Here is a 23,256-nt window from a genome sequence, read left to right as displayed (position 1 = left end):
AAACCATGGGGGATGGTAGCTCACCTGGGACTAAATGGAAACCATGGGGGATGGTAGCTCACCTGGGACTAAATGGAAACCATGGGGGATGGTAGGTCACCTGGGATCAAATGGAAACCATGGGGGATGCTAGCTCACCTGGGACAGGCAACTGCCTAAGCTGCTCAAGTTGCAGCCTTTCTGTAACCCTTCTCTTCCCAGGTGTAATTCAGAGGAGGGGCGGGGTTGGGTTTAGCTAGAGAAACCCAGAGGTAAACCTTGACTGGGCAGGGAGGGAGCCGGGGCATAAACCCCTCTCAGTCCTTCTCTGGGGTCTCCTCTTGGAAACACAAAACGGAAAGTCAGAGAGGTGGGAGGATGCCGTCCACAGAAGTCCAGCTCCCAGGATACAGGGCAGGGCAAAGGAGTGTGGACATGAGCAGTCAGACAGAGCGAAATGCTTTCCTCCCGTTGTTGATGCCGCAAACTCCCCGTTGCCTACCGAAATCCATATTGTGACCCACTAAGACTCACCTTGTATGACCATCAGACCACCCTCTTTAACTTACCTTCTTTGGTATCTACTTACTTTGGTATCTACTAAGCCCTTCCTTGGTATCTACTTACATATACCTACCCCTCCCCTATGTCACTTTTCATTGAACACTTACCTAATAACTCTATTTCCCCCACTAAACTGTGAGATCATTGAGGTCAAGAGCTATATATTTATTTGTGTATTCTCTTCCTCTGGGCTACTGTCTGACATACAATAGATGTTGACTAAATGCTTGCTGAATGAAGAAAGATGGAAGAGTATGAATTAAAGAGCCCCCCCCCAAAGATTTATCTGTTGAAACAACACTCTCTCACCACCCCCTTCCAAATAACAGAGGTTGCACATTTATTTGGACTAAAATTCAAGCGTTATATATCACATCGACTGTACATGGATGATTTTTGTAATGAAAACTCACAATCCTCAATGCTCAGAACCCCCACCTGCCTAACTGGCCAGATTCCTGGTCTCCTCATATAATGATCTCTCCTCTAACAGTAGAAATTTCCTAAATGTGTTTACAGGTGCAACTTGGACACCCCTAGACCCTTCTTTAAGCCTGCTCCACGGTTTATGGGTCCAAAAATGGAGTCATTCCTTCTCCAGAAAGTTCCCGTTTGGGATATTGTCTCATGGATATTTGAAATCATCACTTGCAGCCAGCAGTCCCTCTGACTCTGCTTCTATCACTTTGATCTTTCTATTGTCACTTGGTTACCCACTAGATGTTGCCCTGGCCATTGCCCATGTAGCTACTCTTTCTGCCCATGCTTGGGAGCTAATCAAGCTTTAGCCTGTGATGCTGTTGAATACATCTACGGATACTATGGGCCTCCATGCTGCCCACAGGTGTCTGTCCAGAGAACACCTGGCTTCCTCTTATGTACCAAATGCTATCGCCTCTCTTCTCTTTCAATCTCCCAAGAAGCATTTATACTTCTCCTGACCAGGTCTTTCAGTAGAGTTTTCCATATCACAGTTGTGGGGCTTCTAAAGACAAGTTTCTCGATTCCCTAGCCTTCTTCTCTGCAGAGCTTCCAGGAACTCTGAGATCATGATAGGCCATGTCAGGAGGGGGGGTGGGGGGTGGAGTGGGGATGGGTGGGGGAGGGTGGGAGTGAGGGCCTTACCTCCACCCAGCATGAAAGGCTCAGCACCATACATAGGAGGCTTCTGTCCTCAGCACGATTTTTCTCCAAGGGTTCATTTCTGTTTTCTATAGCTTGCTCCTTTTGGAGGATTTCTTGTTTCTCCTTTGGATGTATCCTACCTAAGGCTAATTATATTTAGGATTCAAATTCTTTAGCATGGCTTACTGGGTTCCTTGAAAATCAAAGGAGATCAATAGGTGTCTATTGCCAGTATCCCCAAGTTAACCAGTTTCCAGTGAGTTGATTCAGATACATGGTGACCCCGTGTGTGCCTGAGTAGATCTATGCTCTCTAGGGTTTTCATTGGCTGGTTTTGTGGAAGTAGATTGCCAGGCGTTGTTGTTGTTGTTTTTGAGGTACCTCTGGCTGAACTCCTAGCTCTAATCTTTAGGGCAGCATTCAAATGCATGAACCATTTGCACTCCTCTGGGGTACCCTGGAATGCCATCATCCATTTAATCCAAGAGAATTAGGAAATGAACTGAAAATCTATGACAGGAGGATGTCTACCAGAAAATCCCAAAGACTTTCAGGGAGTGGCAATATTTCGCACCATACTCTATCCAAACAGGCTTATCTTTTAGTAATCCTATTTGCTATCTGGTCATAGCCAGGCCTGCTGTGGTCTTAGAGTTGTAGTAAGTGACAGAACCAAGACCTATGTTTGGTGCTGCAAGAAATTCCATTTACGGTGATAAAATGGTGCTTCGGTTGATTATGTGGCCTACCTCAGAGTGCTTCTTTATAACAAATCCATAAGCCAATGGGTCTAGGCTCTCTGAGATGGCAAATTCTTCACTCCATTTGGAACCAGAGAACCAGAGAACAATACCCACTCACTTTCATTTTTATCCCCATGTAAATGCATCAGGGAGCGGCCAGAGATTCAGGCTGGCTTCAGAAGGTGATGTGGAACACGGGGTGTCATTGCTGATGTCAGATAGATCTTGGCTCAAAGCTGAGAATTCCAGAAAGATGCTTTTTTGTACTTTATTGATATGCCAAGGTATTAGACTGTGTGGGTCATAACAGACTATGGATATCTTTGAGAAGAATAGAAATTCTAGAATACTTCATTTTGCTCATGTAGAACTTGTGCATGGACCAAGAGGCCATTGTGTGAACAGAACAAGGGAATACTGCCTGGCGTACAATCAGGAAAGGGATGTGACAGGGTTTTCTGTTTTGAAATGAACTTGTTTGTTGCTAAAGACTCCAAGTTCATTTCAATTTTACTTTTCCTCCTCTTTTTTTAAGCCACTCAAACCAATATTTAGGCTGGAGGGATAAGAAATCTTGAGCGAGTTTTTACTTTGGTCAGGGTTGTATCCTCTCACCATATTTGCATTCAATCTGCATGCTGAGCAAATCATCAGAAAAGCTGGATTGTATGAAGAAGAATGCCGCATTGGAGGAAGGTTTATTAACAACCTGTGATATGCAGATGACACAACCTTGCTTGCTGAAAGTGAGGAGGACTTGAAGCATTTGTTGATGAAGATCAAGGATTGCAGCCTTCAGTGTGGATTATGACTCCATGAACAAATTATATCAAAATCCTCACAACTGGACCAATAGGTAATGCTATGATAGACAGAGAAAAGGTTAAAGTTGTCAAGGATTTGGTCTTGCTTGGATTCACAATCAACACGCATGGAGGCAGCATTTGGGAGATCAAAAGATACATTACCTTGGGTAAATCTGCTGCACAAGACCTCTCTGAGTATTGAAAAGCAAGGGTGTTACTTTGAGGACTAAGATGCTCCTGAGCTAAGCCATGGTATTTTCAATTGCCTTATATGCATGTGAAAGTTGGAAGAATGAATGCATTTGAATTGTGGTGCTGGTGAAGAAGATTGAGAGTACCATGGACTGCCAAAAGTACAAGGAAATCTGTTTTGGAAGCGTGCCCCTCAGAGGCAACGATGGCAAGGCTTTGTCTTACATACTTTGGACATGTTGTTAGGAGTGCCGGTCCCTGGAGAAGGACACCATGGTTGGTAAAATTGGCAGCGGAGAAAACAGGAAGGCCCTCAAGGAGGTGGATTGTCACCATGGCTTCAACAGTGGGCTCAGACATAGGACCAATCGAGAGGCTGGCGCGGGACCCGGCCGTGCCTCATTCTGTTGTTTGTTAGGTTGCCACAGGATGGAACTGACTGGATGACACCGAACAACAAGCAATTAACAACAGCAGATAGCTGCCCTGTTGGTGCCCGGATTTGGTGGGTTGGAGGAGTGACAAATCTTAAAGTGAGTCTCATTCCTGCTAACTAGGTCATTAGCATTTCAGATGCTGCCTGGCTTTGTCAGTTACTGTGAGTTTCAGATGGGTCATCCTGGATCTGGCACATTTTGATGAGTGGCGGGGGGGGGAGGGCAAGGGGGGAGGGAGGGAATCATCATAAATATTTGGGTACTGCTAAAGGCCAGAGATGAAAATTCCGGATAACACAGGGGGAAAACCGAGGAACTTAGAGTTGACAAAACCTGTCTGTCCAGATATCACTTCCATGACTTCTAAAACGAGGAGATCAGCATGTGTCCTACTTCCATGTTTCAGACTTTACACGCCTGACAGTTAATATGCTAAATGCTATAAATATGCTCTGTGAGATATAAGATATACAAATGTGTAAGGACTATCTGGGCCCTGAATTAGTATAAGAGAAGGGAGTTGGAGGAAAGGATTCACAGCATTGATAGCATCAATTAGAGGCACTGATGACTCATTTCAAGCACTTCTTCGCAGAACCGACAACACAAGGGAAGCATTTGTGTGGGCTTGGAAGTGAGCTGGGCTGTGGGTCAGAACTCAGCTCCAATTGTTATCATTTGGACATCTGTGAGCAAATGAATTCTTCTGATCCTCAGCTCTTTCACGGATTAGAACATAACTACATGGACATTTTTATTCTCAATGGTCATACAAGTAAGTGACTAACCAATGGTAGGTAGGCAAAGGATGATTTGAGAGGAAAAGATGCAGTCAGTACTCTTTTTTAGATTCACATTGTCTAGTCTTCTACTAAATAAGGACTTTGAAAGTTGCGTTAGGAGAAAGTTTTCCTTTGGGGCATAGATGATAAGACCGACATGAATAACAGTCTATTGATCAACCTCAAAGACAGTTCAGATAAAGCAAATGTGTAAAAGAAGACTGATTCGAAAACAAACAGACAAACAAACAAGAAAGAAAACAGAAGCCACACAACCTAGATTTGAAGCTCTGCCCTGCCGCTTGTGAGGCATGTGACTTTTAACAAGTTGTCTCAGCTTCCTCATCTATAAATGGAAACTCATAATTCACATCTTTATAGAGTGTCACTTAGTTATGTAGGGGTTTAATAGAGGGAAAGAGCTTAGCACAGTGCTGGTATGCAGTCAACGCTAGGTCATTGTTTGCTATTACGATCGCTGCTGTAATGAGTGCTACCGCTCCACTGGTGCTTTTCCACGCTCAGCTAGTTTCTGAGTCATAGGAGCCCCTTATTGAAGTGACTTTTCAAGGAAAACGGAAGATGAGGGCAGCTAAATGCTAGGCGACAAGACTTGTGACATCAGTTAGAAATGGCACTAATTTTTAGCCCAGGAAACCAGAAGGAATGGAGAAAATGCCATTAAAGGGAAATGCCACGTTAGAAAGAAGCAGATTTCCTCTTGCCCTCTTGCTTAGAGAAGGTAATTCTGGCTTTGTTCCATGCTAACACCCTGCTTTAGCTGAGTCTGAACTAAACATCCTCTGGAGCTTAGGGCACAAGCCTCTGCCTTTGAGTTGATTCCTGCTCCTAGAGACCGGATAGGGCAGGGCAGGGATGCTCCACAGGGTTTCCCAGCTGCAATCCTCATGGAAAGGTATTTAGTGTACGGTTTCAAAAGTATCTCCGGGCAATGGTTTTAGGGTCCACACAGCCTCCATGGCTCCAGAAAGTCTGGAATCCATGAAATGTGGGGTTCTGTTCTCCACTTCTCCACTTTCAATCAGGAGTCTCCTATAGAATTGTGTTTTCCTTAAAAAAAAAAACTGGCATGATTTTATTTATTTTTAACACCAATGTATGTACTCCAGTCTAGCAGATTTGTAAGGTAGAACTGGGTCATGATAGAGGGGTGAGGAAACATTCAGGAACCAGAGGAATGATGTGTGTTTCATTGGTGCTATACTGCACCCTGGTTGAATTGTCCCTTCCTTGTAATCCTTCTGTGGCAGGAATGTCCAATAGTCTACAGATGGGCTTGGGGTCTCCACTCTACCCCCATCTTTTGTATTGATATAATTGTTTGTTTTAGATCTTCTAATACCTGATCCCGTTGACACCTCATGATCACACAGGCTGGTGTGCTTCTTCCATGTGGGCTTATTTGCTTCCCTACTAAATGGCCACTTGTTTGACTTCAAATGCTTAAGATCCCAGACACTATATCTTTTGATAGCCAGGAACCATCAGCTTTCTTTACCACATTTGCTTATGTAGCCATTTTGTCTTCAGCCATTGTGTCGGGAAGGTGAGTATCAAAGAGCACCATGTTATTATAACAAAGTGTTCTTGTGTTTAGGGAGGTCTTGAGTAGAGGCCCAAAGTCCATCTACTATCTTAATATTTAATATATAAATATATGTATATTGACCTCTATCCCTCAACACGTGGAATTCAGGACAGATAAAACCCTCAGGAACAGTAGTGAGAGTTGCAATATAATGAAGGTAGGTGGATGGGGGTGGGGAGAGGAGGGAGGGAAAGGAGGAACCTATCACAAGGTTGGATATATAGCACCCCCCCTTCCAGGGGGATGAATAATAGAAATGGGGGTGCAGGGAGACAGTGAACAGTGTAAGATATGAAATAACAACAATAATGTATAATTTATCAAGGATTCATGAGGGTTGGGGGAGGGGAGAGGAGCTGATACCAAGGGCTCACGTAGAAAGAAAATGTATTGGAAATGTTGATGGCAACATATGTACAAGTGTGCTTAATACAATTGAATGATGTATTATAAAAATTTTAAGAGTCCTCCAATAAAATGATTAAAAAATGTTTTTCTAACTTTACCCCTGCATGTATATTTAACTATATTTGTAATATATATATATAAATATATAAATGTTGTTGTTGTTAAGTGCTAATGAATTGGTTCCGACCCATAGCAACCTTATGCATAGCAGAACAAAATATTGCCTGGCCCTCTGCCGTCCTCACAATTATTCTTATGCTTGAGCCCCTTGGTGTAGCCACAGGGTCCACCCATCTCCTGCGCTACCCCTCCATCCATAGAAATACATATATAGAAATATGCACACATGGGTGGGTGGCACCTCTGCCCCGTGCCAACAGAAAAAGCTCTGATCACCCAGTGCCATCATCTGAGAAAGTTCTCTAGGGTCACAGGGAATTTTTTTTGTAAAAGCAGTTTTGCTTGAGTCTCATTTTTTGTGATGGGTGATTTAAGAGAACAGTGTGTGGCTGTTACATTTTGTTTCCTACCCATGAAAAATGCTGTAGAAACTGTTGTGCTGTTGGACACAGCTTACCAGGATAGCTGTATGGGAAAAACTCAAGCATATGAGTGATTTTTTCCTTTCAAAAAAGGTGTAACTTCAATTGATGACAAACCTTACTCTGGACATCCATCACCTTCCTGAATGGATGAAAATGTCAACAACATTTGTGCACTTGTGCTTGAAGACCAATGACAGACCATTGAAGACAGGGGGGAGTGATCTTGACTATCTTGGAGCTCAGTTCAGTGGATTTTAATGGAAGATTTGCGAATGAGAAGAGTCACTGTGAAATTTATGCCTCTAGTTCTGGCTGGTCAGGAAAAAGAGCCTCGAGTGGAAACATGCCTGTGCTTGGAAAGAACAGCTCAGAAGTGACCCAGACTTTTCCCCCCAAGGTCATTACTGGTGAGGAGACATGGGGTTAAGTCTTATGACCCCGAAAGCAAACATCAGTCAATCCAGTGAAAGACCCCATCATCATCTCACCCAAAAAAGCTTGTCAAGTGAAAACAGAGATCGAGATGATGACCATTTATGTTTTTGATGTGAGGGGGATAGTGCATTTGGATTTCATTCCACCATGTCAGACTGTTAATCAACCTTTCTATTAATCAACCTTTCTATTTAAAGGTTCTGAAAAGATAGCATAACAGTGTGTGACAAAAAAATGCCTGATTTGTGGCAGACAGGGGATTGGTTTTGCCACCACAACAATGCACCTGCTCATGCAGCCATATCAGTGGGCCAGTTTTTAGCAAAAACCAGCATGCCTGTCTTGCCCCAAGCACCTTACTCACCTGACCTCACTTTGTGCGACTTCTTTTTGTTTCCATGAATGAAGAGGCACATGAAAGCACAGTGCTTTGATGACGTAGAAGAGGTGAAGAAAAAAATGAGGGAGGTGCTGTCAGCCATGCAAACAGATGAGTCTGAAAAATGTTTCCAAGAATGGAATCGCAAATTTGACAAATAATTAAGTGTCATGGAGAGTACTTTGAAGGTGATAAGGTTGTTTGGTAAAAAAAATTTAAATACATAGCTTTGGGAAAAATCCATTTTTTATACCCCCTTGTGTATGATTGTGTGTGTGTATCAATTCACCTTCTTACTCCTATTCAGCTTGTATATCTATGTATACATTGTATAACATGTTTACATATTATTATCACTGTTATTGCAGGCCTGTGTGTATAATAGTATTTACCTATGGACTCTTTGGCCAAGTGTTCAGTGATCATAATTGGGCACCATCCAGTTCTTCGAGTCTCATGGGCCGCTAAGGTGGGGAGGGGAAGTTCTACCCGAGCAACATCATCAACCCACCTGATTTCAATCAGAACAGCTTCACTTTGAGCTATTTCCTATAAGGAGGTGTCACTAATTTAAAAATCAGTGCAGCAGATCATCAAGAACAGAGAGGATGAAGCCAGCTTCCCTTGAGGATTTCTGGTTCCGCTGACCCAGCCGTGTCCCCATGTCATTTTCTGGTAGGTCGGGGTAGTAACAAGTGAATGATCCTCTGAGTTGAAAACCAAGCAAACGACACGCATGTCTACAGACCTTTCATGTTGTTCTCACCTTGCCTTTTATTTCTCCCTGTCCTTTCGTCCACCAGTCAGGCTCTGGACTTTTTTTCAAGTTCTCCATGGCTGCCGCAGTTACTGATAGAGGGATACTGTAAGGTTGCAGAGAAATTAATGCATTGGGGACTCCAAGCAGAAAAATCTGTCTGACCTGGTGACAGTGGGTAAGCATTAGAGAAAATCTCATTTACTCGAGAACCATAAGTTTGGCAATTTCATTTCGGCTTACTTCGCTGCACTCCCCAATGCTCCGGGCTCACAGAGAGAGGAGAGAAAAAGCAACTTCCCCAAATTTGGTTGGAGTGAGGACTTTGAAGCCCACAGCAAGGTTGTCCAGAGGAGAGGAAATGTAAGAAAAATATCTCACTGTTGCTGGCCTAAGTAACTTGTCCACACTCTGTTCCATTTTAGTGAAAACTTTAAGCCACACCGTAGATTCTTCTTGGCCACTGATGGATGGGGAGTATTGCTCTTTGAGAAGGCACACACTCTTTCTGATTTTTTCTACTTCTCTTGCTTCATGGGGCGCTTCAGCTCAACCACTTGCAATTGTTTTATGATGAGGCTGCATTCCAGCTCCATCTTGAAAAGGAATGTGCTCTTCCAAGCGGGTAAGGCCGGGAGAAGGGCGTCTTTCTCTGGGGAGGAGCCTGGAATGGGTCAGGGATGCAAACCAGACAGGGGAGGATGCTCTGATGATTCACGAAAGGAGACAAAGGCCATGACAAGTGAGTGACAGGTCCCGTCAGCAGCTGGGTCATCCTCCTGCAGTCCTGTGATCTCGTCTCCAACCACAGTGCAGCGCAGCGGCCCTGAGCCCTGTTGTGTGCTCCCAAGGTGGTGACAGACACTAAAGGTCTGACCAGCCCGAGCGATGAGCCTGCTCTCTGTGGATGACCTTTGACATGCGGTACATTCTTTGTTGTTTCGTCTTCCGTCTGCCCCAGATTTAACTCTTGCAAACAGTCCTGTGGACTGGTGCGACCCTTTTCATCTAATTCAAGAATTTAAATGTAGAGAAAAACCCTTCCCCCTTCAGTGACAAAAATGTAGCCTTGCTCTACTATGATGTCGCCATCTTCCTTCAGTATTGTGAGTTTTTGTTTCTGTACTGAGTTTCCGAAGAGAGGCTTTAAAAAGAAACCAGATTTCATGCCAAAGAATGTAGTATTTTACAGCATCAGAGAGACAACTTTGAATTTTGAGGAAGAGACATAATCACTCAGTTCTATTTCTGAGATGTGCTTTAAATCTAAGAAACAATTATTGATGGTAGAATTGCATACCTATTAGAAGCTTACACCAACTGTAGTTATCATGGCATTGATCAAAAGTTTCAATACTCTTGGTTCATACGAAGTTTAAAATCTAGCTGAGAAAACAATGCAAACTCAAACAGCAATTAGTGAAACGACAATGTGATAATTAACTATATCTTATACTGACAAAATAAAACTATAAAGAATCAAGTATACAGACCAGAGTGGGGTATAATCAGGTGTTAATTGTATAGTGCAGATTAAAAAGGCAAAAGTACAAGCACGCGTCACTTAACATCCACAATATGTTCTGTGAAATTGGATATTATGTGAGTTGGATGTTTTGTGAATGAACACTATATTCAAATCATATGAAAACCTGCTTCTGGTTTTGCTCGTCACCACAACTGCTGCCCCCGCCGCTGCTGGAGCTTCTGCAGGAAGCCTGAGGAACAGGTGCTGGCACTGACCGTCCTGAGAGGGTGGCGGCGGACCTGGAGTGAGAGGAACTGAATGAGGAGGGAGTGGTATATGCCCAGCCCTGCCTGACATTCCTTTCACTGTTCCACCTACGGAGCAGCAAGAGCGGCCTGGCTGCCCCTGACCACTTTCCCATCAGATAAAGCCCAAGAACCTGTGCCCAGAGCTGTGTCCTCTGGCCCACTTGCCTGTATTCCACCAATACTACAAGAGTTTGGGTTTAGGATCGTTAAAGTCTTCAGGGAGAAATAATGAACGCATAATAAATAAATTAACAGACATAATAAAATAAAGGAGAACTACCTTCCTACTAAAAACATCAAAGCACCCAGGGCACCATGGGCACATAGGCACATAGGCAGGTGGAAGATATGTGAAGGGATGCATCCCTAGAGGCACACACGATGGCTGGGGAGCCGCTGAGTTTGGAATCACCAAGGAGGCGGCTCTTGAGCAGCATTTAGAAAATCTTATTCTTGGCTGTACCGTATCATTCTGCGAGTAGTTATCATTCTGAATATCAGACCCTATTTCGTTTGCCCTAATGTCTAGGAGGAACAAGATTGTACCCAAATTTCTGTCCTGTGCTAAGATGAACTTGAGAGTTACTGAGGTTTGTCACGGGGAAAGAGCCACCCATTTAAGTTTTCAACAGTAGCCTTGATCCCCCTGATGAAAGTGGGGTTGTTTTTTTTCTATCTTAAAGGTGTTTCATAGCTTATCCTAAACCATCTAGCAGTCTTCATGAAGACGAGTGACAGAGGCTTTTAAACAGAGTCGACTTCATTACACGAGTTTATTTACCATCAGCCATGTTACTACTTCAAGTGGCATAAAGCGGGCCTCTTCATCTCACAAGCTGGAAACCCCGAGGGCTTCGCCATATTACCATTTCCTTTAGATTAATACGGATCCTTCTTCAGGTGTCTTGTACTCCAGAGATAGCTATCTGAGTGACATTGCTTAAGGAGACCTTTCCATCCCATTCCAAAGATTTCACGTCCCTTAATGCCAAATGCTACCGACAAAACCACCCAGGGATTATCCTTTCTTAGACTTGATCTTGTCTCATTGCCTTTGGCACCTCTTCCAGCAGGGACTGCTGGGTAAGCTTGAGTTTATTGCAAAATATCTAATGGGATTTCTGGAAAAGTCATAATCAAGCTTCTGTTTCCAATGTGTGAAATAAATAGGAACAAAGTTGCCTGAATGCTTTGTGTTTTTATCCGAAACTGATAAGCCATATCCAGAATTACTTTCCCCTCTAAAACTGCAAGTTAGATTTTTCCTGGACTCTGCATTCTTTAGGCCACAGTGGGAGGAGTCTGAGAGGTCAAGATGCACTTGATTGCTAATTGAAAGGCTGGCGGTTCTACTCCACTCAAAAGTATGGTAGAGGAAAGGACTGGAGATCCATGTTCAAAAAATACACCCTTGAAAACCCTATGAATAGAGGAGCTGATACCAGGGGCTCAAGTAGAAAGACATTGTTTGGGATACATTGATATCAACATGTATACGTGTGCTTATTACTATTCAATGATGAATTATTATAAGATTTGTAAGAGCCCCCCCCCCAATAAAATGATTAATTTTAAAAATAAAAAAGACAAGAAAGCCCTATGGAGCACAGTTCTATTCTGAACTCACATGGGACCACCAGAAATCAGAGAGGACTCCACAGTAACTGGTTTGAGGTTAGAGAAATGCTGTTCTAGATCCATCGAGGAGACCAGCCACGTTGTCTAAAAGGGCACAAGATAGAGAGGTGGTGCTTAGTGGAAAGAAGAGGGAGAGATCGGCCATTGGACAAAGACATGAGGGTGCTATACCATATTCTAAAGATGGTAGAAATATGGCAAGAAAGACTCTGTGGTTGTGAATCTGGGAGCCAAGCATCACAGATTTGAGAGTCTCAGCAAAGAACGCTTCAGTGGGCTGTGCTGGGTTTGGAAAGGGTTATTGAGGGATCGTTTGTTTCACATATTCTTAAAACCAAAACACAAACACACTACTATGGAGTTGATGCTGACTCATAACAACCCTATAGGACTGGGTAGAACTGTCCCTGGGGGTTTCTCAGGAGATAACTCTTGATGGGAGTAAAAAGCCCCATCTTTCTCCCCATAATCCTTCAGGGCCTGAGAAAGAAGCACCTCATCCCAACAGGGTTATCCTCCACTGTCCTGGAAGACACAAGCGTGTGACTCTTGTGAGTTCTGAGGGTGATAATGAAGCCCTGATCATCAGACTTATCACCCAATTTGAGGCAGGGGTGTTGGAAGCAGATGTCTTTTGACTTAGAAATACTAAGAAACAAACATTACTGCATCCCTGAAGCTTTAGGACAGCTCTAAGTGTCCAGAAGAAGTCCTCTGAAAGACCTATGAGACGCATGAAGGTGTAGATTTCTCTGGTCCTGTTCAAGAACGGATGGTGTTGTTGAGTTACAATGGTTACAAGTTGGGTTGCAATCAGCAAGGTTGGCAGCTTAAAACCCCCAGCCACTCCATGGGAGAAAGACTGTAGAGTTACAGAATCAGAGACGCACAGGGGCAGTTCTGCCCTGTCCTACAGGGATGCTAGAAGTCAGCAGTGAGGGTTTTTTGTTTGAGAACTACCTTAAAGGCCACCACACTCACCCTAATGTTCCTCACTGTGCAGTTCACAACCGCAAAGAATTGGAAACAGCCCAAATTTCCATCAATAGATGAGTGGATTAAAAAACTCTGATGTATATAAACAATGGAGTATTACACATCTTTAAAACAGTGATGAAGAGATGAAGCACCTCGTCTCATGGGAGGAGTTGAAGGACATTATGCAGAGTAAAGTGAGCCAAGCACAAGAGGACACATACCACACGAGTCCACTGAGGGAAGTGCCAACAACAGACCAGGCATAGGGGAAATGTACAGATCGCACTGTTCCAGGGCTGAGGACCAGATACTCTGGCAAGAGCCAGGCCAACCACAAGGATGCATATCTCATCAAAACAAAACACACACACACACACACATATATGAAATATATCTATGATACACATTGCACCTGTGCAGAAAGACATCTTCTACCCATCTCCATCTCCCCCATATGCCTTTACAGCCCACAGAGGGTTGGAGGAAGAAAAATGATAGCAATGGGGGAGCAGGGCACTAATTACACCCAAGGGAAGCGTATTATTTAAGTCTCCACAGGAAAGGGAGAGAGAGAGTGGACCTCATTGCGGTGCAGCCATCCTTAAGGGTGATGTTCCTGCTTGGTGCAGCTCCTTCACAGGGAGGGCTGCAGGACCAGCCTTAGCTGAAGAAATGATGTCCTCTCTGGAGACAACAATGCTACAAAGGGCAATACTGAAGATGCAGTTCAGCAGTGAGGCTGGTCTGCCCCGCCAACAGGAGAGTAAACCAAGAGGGGAGTACAGCAGAGCAGCAGTGGAAACAAAGTCCCTGAGGAATCTAGATTGTAGACTTCTGACTCTGAGGGAAGTGCTTGGCACCTCATCTGAACTAGCTGGGGAATAATCACAAGGGGGACACACTGAAAGTCTAAAGGTATAACTGTGGTGAGTAGAGCACTAGACGCTCCATCCTTGACTACAGGAAGAGCAATGGGGTCTTGTAGAAGGCATGCCCCTCAGACAGGAATGCTGAGGACTAACGGTACAAGTGCTGTTAGGTAAGTGGGTCCTGGAATATGGATCCCTGAAAGAAAGGGGATTGGCTGCTTATTGAACTTCAAGCCTTCATGACCCCAGATACTAAATATTTTGATAGCTGGGCACCATCTGCTTTTTTGCCATATTTGCTTATGCACCCATTTAGTCTTCAGCAATTGTGCTGGGAAGGAGAGCATCACAGAATTCCAGGTTGTTAGAACAAAGTGTTCCTGCCTTGAGGCAAGGCTTGAGCAGAGGCCCAAAGTCATCCACTACCCCAGTGTATTGCCATATAAATATATATACATAGGTCAATACCTCTATTTTTATGAATGAAGTTAAACAAGTGGCCATCTAGCAGAGAAACAAGCTCAGATGGAAGAAGCACTCCAGCTTGTGCGATCATGAGGTGTTGACAGAATCAGATACAGGGATCAGAAAGCCCAAAACAAATAAACAAAAATATATTGTTGAGAATGAGGGGTTTGGAGCAGAGTCCCCAAACCCATCTGTAGATAATCCCCACATAGAAGGGTCCCAAGGAAGGAATAAGTCAACCAGGGCACAGTATATCACCGATGAAACACATAATATCCCTCTGGCTCCTTGAGGCTTCCTCACACCACCACCCCATCATAACCCCAGTCCTGCCTTTCACTGAGGGCTTGACCGGAACATGTACACTGGTACAGATAAGAGGTCACAACACACAGAATCTAGGAACAGGAATGGGAGTAGCAATACCAGGAGGGGAAGTGTGCTAGTCTGGGTACTTTAGAGAAACAAATCCATAGAAACTCATATATATATGAGAGAGTTTTATATAAAGGTTAGGTCCACATGAAGAAAACATCCCAGCCCAGTGCTGCCCAAGCCCACAAGTCCAACATTAACCCATATGTCTGACACCATCCACAAAGTCCTCCTCCATCTCACAAAACACACACAATGATGTCGACTGCAAGAGGAAAATCGAGTCAGTGAATGTGTAAGCATCTCAGCGCTGGCAGGGGTCTCCACACGGCTGCTCCAGCACCCAGTTCTGCATCAGGGTAGGCCCATGTGGCTTTTCCTCTGGGATGTCTTACAGGAAGTGAGCCTTGCCAGCTGAAGCAGGAACTGGCTGAGGCAGCTGCACCCTGCTCTGACCATCACAAAGCTAGAGACCCGAGAACTAGAAAGTCAAGGCTCACCAAGCCATTTATCACTCCGCCCTTCACTTAACCCCACATGTGTTTATCGGCCAGTTGGCACAATAAACTTTAACTATCTCAGGAGGGGAAGGTGGGAAGGGGAGGGGAGGAAGGGGGAACCTTCCATGATTAACACATAACCACCCCACCCCCAGGGGGGGATGAACAAAAGAAACTGGGGGTGGGGTGGGTGGGATGGAGACAGTGGTCAGTGTAAGATATAAAAGTAAACAATAATTTATAATTTATCAAGTGGTCATGAGGGTGGGAGGGGGAAGGGGAGGAAAAAAGAGGAACTGATACCAAGGGCTCAAATAGAAAGTAAATGTTTAGAAAATAATGATGGCAACATATGTACAAATGTGCTCGATATAATTGATGTATGACTTGTTATAAGAGCTGGAAGAGCCCTCCAATAAAATGATCTTTTAATAAAAAAATAATAAAGGAAAAAAGAAAAGGGGATTGGACTGATGGATTATAACGTGACCTGCTCACTATTTAGCAAGGGCTATTCATCTACTCTGGGTGAGGGCAACAGTTAGACTTGGAACTACTTGTATGAGCTCTCTCTTTTGTTTTTATAGTTTTCTCTTGGAGTTTATCTGTATAAGATAGACAGGATAAGCAATCTCAAGGAGACAGCAACAGATCGACGGTTCTGGGGGGGTGCATGGGAGAGGAGGAGTCAGGGGGAAGGGAGCAATGAACAAATCATGACGGGGACAGGGGACAGCAAAGGAGCTAATATTAAAGGTCAGGGGGGTGTAGCATTCCTGGTCAGGTTGGATCAAATGAAATGTATCAAAAAGTAATTAATGAGAGGTGAATGATGGGGAAACATAATAGTGGGGCAGGAAGAAAGAAGAAAGAATAAGAAAGTAAAAATGATATATATGTGTATAACTATAGATAAATATATATCTAAATATATAAAGATAGGTATATTTATCTGATGGACTTTGGGCCTCTACTTAAATCTTACCTCAGCACAAGAATGGTTTGTTCTAATAATGTGGCACTGCATGGTAATCACCTTCCCAACACTGTCACTGAAGCTCAAAGCAAAATGGGTGCATAAGCAAATATGGAGAAGAAAGCTGATTGCAACTGGCTATTAAAGATATAGCATCTGGTGCCTCAAAGACTTAAAGTTAAACAAGTGGTCATCTGGCAGGGAAGCAACAAAGCCCACATGGAAGAAGCACACCAGCTTGTGTGATCATGAGGTGTTGATTGGATCAGGTATCAGAAATTCAAAAACAAACAATCACATTGACCTGAAGGAATGTAGACAAAGTCGAGACTCCAAATCCACCTGTAAGATAAGTGGACAGTCCCTCACAGAAGGGCCACATGGAAGGAATAATATATGCAGGGTACAGTATAGCACTGAAGAAACACATAACTGTCCTCTAGTTCCTTAATATTTCCTTGCCCTACTATTATGGTCTTTGTTTTACCTCATTAATCTTGTGAGACCTGTGTATGTTCATTTGTATAATTACGATTGTTTGATGCATGAATCCAAGATGGAAAAACCCTTCAGAAATAGTAATGGGAGCAATAATTTCCAGAGAGTACAGGAAAAGGTTTGGAGAAAGGGGGAAGTGATAGCAATGATGGCTGGATAACCCCACTCGAGGGGAATGAATAACAGAATTGTAGGTGAATAGCTACATTGGATGGTGTAAGATACGGCAAAAAATGGAAAAAATAATAATATATAATAATAAGGGTTTCTGGGGGTAGGGCGGGGGAGGGAGAGGATAAAGGGGAGCTTGATCTCAAAGAGTTCAAGAAGAAAGAAAATGTTTTGAAAATGATGGTGGCAGCAATTGCCCAATTATGGATTGTTATAATATCTGTGAGCGCTCCCAATAAAATCATTTTTTAAAAAATAAGGCCATCAAGCAAAAATGTAAACAACAAAGAAGTCCAAACCCACTGCCATTGAGTCAATTTCACTCAAAGCGACCCAATAGAGCAGAGTAGAATGGCTCCCAAGGGTTTCCAAGGTTGTAAATCTTTACAGGAGGAGCAAACCTCATCATTTTCCTGAGAAGCAGCTGGTGAGTTCAAACTGCCAACCTTGTGGTTAGCAGCCCAACACATAACCCACTACAAATGACCCAAGCTCCTACCATATGTACCCACTGGATAAAATGGAAAAAGAAAAGTCTGTAAGTAACATGTATTTGCTGGCATTCATCACACCATTTTGGGGGGCAAAGATGAACATTAACACTTTGACTATTTCTCTGGAATCACAGTGAGCATATTAAATAGTCACCTATTTAATAAAATGCATACAGAAGTGTATATTGAGTTGTAGTTACATGCAGGCTTTTATAAATGAAAGCATTGGTTTCAATTTTGTAATTTTCTTTCTTATATTTAACATCAACCCATCTTTTCCCCTGGTTTCTCAACCATTTTTACAGGCCTTTGAAATCCTGAAGTTCCCAGCCATTGTCTGTTGCATGTGGAATAAATTAAATGCCTTTCCCGCACATAGAGTTAACGGTCAGGCAGATGCTTTCTGTTGCAACTGATTGGTCCAACTGCTTCCCATCCAAATCAACAGCGTTTACAAGGTTACGTGACCTTAAGCCTGTGTCAGATTCTGAAACAGTATGTGGGGCAGAGCTGCAAGGAGGAGTAGACAAATCCATTATCACACTGTACTTGGAGACTTCACCACTCCCTCTCTGTAATAGATAAATCCAGCAGGCAGAAAATCAGTAAGATATAATTGAGCTAATCAGAACCAATGTATGAAGTAGTCTATAAATGTCAATTACATCCATACATCATTCCAAATACCAAACCCAACCCCTCAACCCTATAGGACAGAGTAAGATTACACCTTAGGTGTTCCAAGGCTGTCAGTCTTTACAGAAGCAGACTGCCACATCTGTCTCTCATCATATGTCATCAGGGAATTAAACATCAAAACAAAAACGCTGCCATTGAATTGATTCTGGCTCATGGGGATGCTACCGGGGGTTTCAAGATTAAATCTTTACAGGAGTGGACAGCCTCATCTTTCAAGGAATAACTAGTGTGTTTGAACCACTGAATTGGTGGTTAGCAGCCTGAGGCCTAGCTACAGTGTCACCAAAGCTCCCTTACATACCTACTCCATTGCTATCTAGTTGATTCTAGCTAATAGTCGCCCTAGATGGTGGTTGCAATCAGCAGCCCAACACTTACCTGATAGCGCCTCCAGGGCTCCTACACATCTATTAAAAGAGCAAAACAAACCAAAACTCACTGTCCAGTCAGTTCTGACTCATGGAGACCTTATAGGATAAGGTTCCCAATTTTAAATTTTTATGGAAGTAGAAAGCCTCATTTTTCTCCCTCAGAGCAGCTGGTGGTTTCAAACTGCTGACTTTGCAGATGGCAGCTCAACATGTAACCACTACCCCAGCAGAGCTCCTTATACACTTATTAGAATGACTTAACTTCCAAATACTGACACCATCATATGTCGGGGAGGTTGTGCAGCAATACTCATTGTGAAGAGAATACAAGATAGCAAATTGGTAAGGAAAACAATTGGAAAGTTTCTTACAGAGCTAATCATAGTTTCACTATATGATCCAACCATCACATTCCTATGTATTTACACAAACAAGTTGAAAACTGATGTCTACTCAAAACTTGAATATGAATGCTAATGGTAGCAAAATTTATCATTGAGAAAACTTAGGTGCAACTAGGTTGGCCTTCAACACATGAATGGATAAACAAACTATGGTACATTGCTATCCTACAATGGAATATGAAATAAGTGAGTTATCAAGACAGAAGAAGAAATGGATGAAGCTTATATGCATAGTGTTAAGCAAAAGAAATCCATATGAAAAAGTTACATCCTGTGTTTCCAACTATAGGACCTTCTAGAAAAGATTAAACAATAGACACAGGAAAAGATTAGTTGTTACCAAGGATTGAGAGGCACAGGAAGGATGAATAATAGGAGGAGCACAGGAGATTTTTAGGGCAAGGAGATATTCTCTGTGATTTTATAATGGTAGATTCATGGCACTGGCATGTGTTCAAGCCTATAGAACAGTACAACCCAAAGAATGAAACTTAATGCAAGCTATGGACTTTAGTTAATAATAACTTATCATTATTGGTCTATCAACTGTAACAATTCAATCAATATTGGTCCACCAACTAAAATAGATGTGTAAATGCAAGATATTGAAGAGCGTATGGTAAGGAGGAGATACAAAGGTGTACCCCCAAAAACTGTAATGTTTTTTCAAAGCTATGTGTTTACATTTTTTTACAAAACAAACCTATCACTTTCAAAATACTCTCCATTACACTTAATACATTTGTCACATTTGTGATTCCATTCTTGGAAACATTTTTTCAAATTCATCTGTTTGGATGGCTGACCGCACCTCCCTTGTTTTTTCACCTCTTCACAGTCATCAAATCGCTGTCCTTTCATGTCCCTCTTCATTTGCAGAAACAAAAAGAAGTCCCACAGAGTGAAGTCAGGTGAGTAAAGTACATGGGGCAAGAGAAGCATGCTGTTTTTTGTCAAAAACTGACACACCACATTGTGGAGCCAATATCCGTCCCCCATCTGCCGTAAATCAGGTCTTTTTTTTTTTTTGTCGCACAGTTACACAATCTTATCAGAACCTCTAAATAGAAAGCTTGATTAACAGTCTGACCTGGTGGAATGAACAAACATGAGTTGACAGTTTTGTCCATTCAAGAAGTTGATGGATGTCCATCAATCAACACTTCACCTTTTTGAAATGAGAAAACCACTCGTACACTTGAGTTTTTCCCAAATGCTGACCTTATAAACTGTGTTCAACATCACAACAGTTTCTGCAGCACTTTTCCTGAGCAGGAAACAAAATTTCACAGCTGCACACTGTTCTCTTGGATTGGCTGTCACAAACAATGAGGTTTGAGTGAAACTGCTTTTACAAAACCATTTACTGTAACCAGAGAGAACCTTTCCAGGAGATGTCCCTGGGTGCACTAACTTTCATAATATGCATTTTTCCCCACTAGGAGAGCATCATGAAGCTCTGCTCTGCCCAACACAACCCGCCGCCCCTCCTGTATATGGACTCCTGCATTTTCTAGTCAATTTTTCTGTAAATAAAAAACTGCCACACAAATTAAAGTTTATTAAAGTTTTAAAGAGAAAACAAAGGCTATTTTCACACACACTAAAGTAGACAGAATTTATCCCTTGCAGATCCACACTACAAAAAACACTAATGGGAATATTTTAGACAAAAGGCAAATGATATTAGATGGAGTTATGGATCTACATAAAGCAATAAAATGAAGCAGAGATGATGACAGGATGGATAAATACATTAGATTCTCTTATTACTTAAACATCTTTTGATTAGGTATGGTTATTACTTAAATATCTTTTAAAGTGAAATAATTGTTTAAACAAAAACAGTGAAGAAGTGTGAGGTTTTTAACTTGGGTAGAAATAAAATATATGAGAACAATAAAACAAAGGCCTGAGACAGCCTTGCTGTTCATATTCTACCCAAACCAAATCAAACTTGAGTCACTACTGACTCACAGCGACCCTATAGGACAGAGCAGAACTGCCCCCGTGGGTTCCTGAGACTGTGTATCTTCATGGGAGTAGAACGCTTCATCTTCATTCCAGGTGCCTGGTGGTCTTGAACCACTGGTTTCAGCAGCCTAGTGGGTAACCTACTATGCCACCAGGGTTCCCTCCACATGTGAAGCAATCTTTTATCAATTCAAGACAGACCTTGATATGGTAGTTAAAGTAAATGTAAACTCGCCCACAGCAGCCCCTGAAGAGAAACAAAGCACAGTGATTTCTACGTCATTGAACAGAGGGAATAGAACAAGATAAATTTTAAAAATCAATCCAAAAGAGTTTTTTTAAAGGAGGAAGAAAAGATAAATAAAAACCAAATAGAAAAATAATAGTCGTAAACCATACCTAATCAATACTCACTTTAAATAAAAATAAACTAGACTCTTCAATTAAAAGATGAAGAATATCAGATTGGATTAATAACAAACCAAAAAGGCAAGGCTCATCTGTAGGATAACCACTTTAGGTATGAAATAAAAATGGGTTAAAAGTAGAAGGAATGGTTAAAGAGATAAACCATATAAATAAAAAGTTAAACTGGCTGTACTGCTATTGGACCAACTAGACACCAGAGGAAATAATATTTTTTCGAATAAAATGGAATCTACTTCATAATGATAAAGGATAAACTCAACAAGAGGACACTTCTAGATATTTATAAACCTAGTAACAGAGTTTCAAAATATATGAAGCCAAACTGGTAGAATTAAAAAGAAAAATGGCCAAGTCCACCATTATGATCTGGAACTCATTACCTTTCGCTCAATAACAGATAAGTCAGGCAGGCAGTAAAGCAGCAGGTAAACTTCAACAATATTCTCAAGCAACTTGGACCTGGGTGACATTGATCGAACTTCCTCCCACCTACAGTGGAATACTTATTTTCTTCAAGGGCACCGCAGAACATTTGCCAAGATCAACATATACTCAGCCAGAAAAACAAGGAATTCCAAAGGATCCAGTAAATTACAGAGGTGTATAACATGCAGTCATACACAGTATGCCCTCTGACCGCAAAAGAACTAAAACAGAAATCAATAGCAGAAAGCTATATGGAACATCTCCAAGTATTTTGAAGCCAGAAAACCCACTTCTCCTTACCCTTGGGCCAAAAAGAGGAGCCAAAAGAGGCAAGTAGAAAGTATCGCAGCGTGAATGAAAAAGAAGACACAGCACATTCGAATTAGAGGGAGCGCACTGAAGCACTGCATAGGAGGAAATCTTGAGCATGAAAATCTTAAATTTAAAAAATGAAGACATTCAAATCAATGACTTCAGCTTCTACATTGAGGATCTAGGAAAAGGAGAACAAATGAACCTAGAATCAGCAGCAAAAAGGCTTGAGCTGTATTTTCGGACCAGTGCGCGCTGTGGCTTGTTCTCTCTTTTCCTCGATTGGAATGGAAGGGTGGTGGAGGGCTCAGCGGCTGACCCAAAGGCCGCAGTCCTAACCCGCCAGCTGCTCCTTGGCAGTCCGCTCTGTAAAACCGCACAGCCTGAGAGACCTGTGGGGCAGTCACACCTTGTCCTACAGGGTTGACTTGGCATGCCATAAAATAGCCCAGGTTTTTTTGGTTTTGATTTAAAACAAAATCACTGTTTCCCAAAAGGTAGGCCTGTGGCATCCAAGTCACCAGGGGTGCCTGGTCAAAGCACTAATTTCAAAGCCCCGGCCCAGCTCTAGAGAATAAAAAATTCTGGATGGGACCAGAGAATGTTTGCTTTCAAATGCAACTGTAATGTCTTTAAGTGTCGTCCAGTGGGTTCTGACTCACGCGCCCCTGTGCCACACTCGCGATTGTTGTACAGGTTGCACTCCATTTATCAAACCACTGCGTCGTTCTTTCTCTTTGTCTCTGATCTTCCTTTTTACTAATGCATGCCTCTTCCAAGGAGCATTCTGGCTGAATATTAGGATTCCTTTCCAATACCATCATTCAAATGTGGCAATTCTCTTTGGGGGCTTCCTTTTTCATTGTCTAGCTTTTGCTTGCAGATGGGGGTCATGGAAATAATCATAGTTTGAAAATGACCTCAACCATTTGGTCTGATGTCCTTTTAGGCTATTTTTTTTTAAATGGCATTTCATTTGGAGTCAGGACCATCTTTTTTTTTTTTTTTTCTTTTTTAACATTTTATTAGGGGCTCACACAACTGTTATCCCAATCCATACACACATCAATTGTGTAAAGCGCATTTGTACATCGTTTCTCAAAACATTTTCTCTCCATTTAAACCCCCGACATTAGG

This window comes from Echinops telfairi, unplaced genomic scaffold (assembly GCF_000313985.2).
Source record: "Echinops telfairi isolate 266 unplaced genomic scaffold, ASM31398v2 ScPeMD7_4;HRSCAF=17, whole genome shotgun sequence".
NCBI lineage: Eukaryota > Metazoa > Chordata > Mammalia > Afrosoricida > Tenrecidae > Echinops > Echinops telfairi.
This window is presented reverse-complemented; position numbering follows the sequence as displayed.